Raw genomic sequence first — 1,776 nt, 5'->3', positions numbered from 1 at the left:
TTTTATATGACCAAACACTACTGATTCTAAGAATGTAAATTTTACTGTACTAGTGTTTTTAAATTTCTACCAACAAAATTTTTGATTTTTGTAATGAAGAAGTATTTGCTAGCGATCTTCATCTTTGAGGTAATTTTTAACCCCGAGCGATATCTCAGGTGCGGCATTTATACGTTGTTTGAAGTACGAATTGACCAGTAAAGTAAGGTTAGAATTTAGAATGCGCGGCAGTTCATAATTCAAAAATTCTACTATGGGTTTCTTATGGGAGCTTGATTTTACAGACAAAATACACCGCACAGGTAGGAATCTTAACTAGTTCATGCTACAAGCGATAAAGACTATACAATTATCTTCCTGTTACTAAAGGTTTAACTATATAAAAAGCTTGTGTTAAAGAAATATCGCAAATTAAAAACAACGTTGTTCATCAAAGTAACGTACATCGTTTCTAATGCCTTGCGCATGAGTGAAACGGAAAATCCAGAAACACGCCGAACAGAAAAGGAACGCGAATATTTTGCGGGGCTAGTGACGTTTGGATCGTGAAAATCCCCAAAATATGACAGTTGATTTCGTACTTTCATCACAACAAACAATCATAATCACAATTTTTGGATGATGATGATATATTAGTTCTGTGATATTGATTCACATTTGGTTGTATGTATCTGTGGACTGGTTTTTTTGTATTTGTTATTAATAATGACAGAAAGACATGTGTTAACAATAGGGGCAATTGCCATTTTTTTTTGTTGGAGAAAATTCATTACAGTCAAATAATGTAGTGAAAGTCAATTGGTATACTGAATTAAATGTGCTTGAAGAGTTTATTCGAGCTATAATGCGAGAAGATTATGGTAAGTTAATGTATATTGATAAATTCTGTATCAAGTAAAATTATGACGTACTTTGTTTTATTATGCATAGATATTCCTTAAGAGAGGCAACATGTGAAACCCCAAGAGGTGCATTTGTATGTCACCATATGGCTACACCTGCCCTACACGGACGTTATAATGTATTTTGGACCAATAATTTGTGTGCTTGGGACGTACATCTGAAGAAAAGTGAATCCGCTGAAGTCAGAGCTGTTGTCTCTGAAAATTCTTTTAATCCCCAAGTCAGCCTAAAAACAGCTAATGTTGAGGTAGAACTTCATGAAAGCTTACGACAAACTGATGGGAGCAAAGCACTGCTTTGGCTATTGGGCCTCTGAACCAGAAAGATCTGATGAAAACCTACTTCACAGTGTCGAAGAACTATTAGTGTCCGAGGACTATTTAAATGGCCCATCAAGATAACAGTTTGTGGGTCAGTTTTTCACCAAAAGTGAATCAGATTATTTTGCATTAGGAAGTGCAATTTTTTATTGTAGAATATTTTTTTTGTTTTGAAATAAATTGTTCTTTAAATTGTGATTTTTTTTAAATGGTGTTTCACACCCAATTCGTACTAAAATGAAAGTGATTTTTACTTGTTCATGAAAGGTTTAATCAGGAATGCTAAGTTTTTCCTTTTCTAGCAAAAATGTGTGAAAAGAAAAAAGCTTGGGATTGATGATGATTCTTAAGTCATAATTTGGCAATTGATTGAAAACATTTGCAAATATGAGATCCCCTTTATGTATTATTTTAAATTCACAGCCGTATCTATAGCATCTGAAAATCAAAGCCATTTATGTGGAGGGGGAAGTCAATGGCAGTATGAACCACTGTACGACATACGTTCGAGGCAAATGTAGTGGTAAAAGTTGAATTTAAATATTTATTAAAT

General features: G+C 33.6%; 1 long non-coding RNA gene across 1 annotated transcript; it reads left to right on the top strand.

The window, feature by feature from the left end:
* Window positions 1–323: 323 nt before the first annotated feature.
* Window positions 324–1,415, top strand: LOC135134464 (uncharacterized). Its single transcript, XR_010281315.1, has 2 exons — window positions 324–860; window positions 931–1,415. It is a non-coding gene; the product is annotated as an uncharacterized LOC135134464 (long non-coding RNA).
* The last annotated feature ends 361 nt before the right edge of the window (window positions 1,416–1,776 follow it).

Source organism: Zophobas morio, unplaced genomic scaffold (assembly GCF_036711695.1).
Source record: "Zophobas morio isolate AGI-343-1 ecotype UQ-CSIRO unplaced genomic scaffold, CSIRO_AGI_Zmor_V1 ptg000023l, whole genome shotgun sequence".
In the NCBI taxonomy this organism is placed as follows: domain Eukaryota; kingdom Metazoa; phylum Arthropoda; class Insecta; order Coleoptera; family Tenebrionidae; genus Zophobas; species Zophobas morio.
Note: the sequence above shows the minus strand (reverse complement) of the source record. Positions and strands in the feature narration are given on the sequence as shown.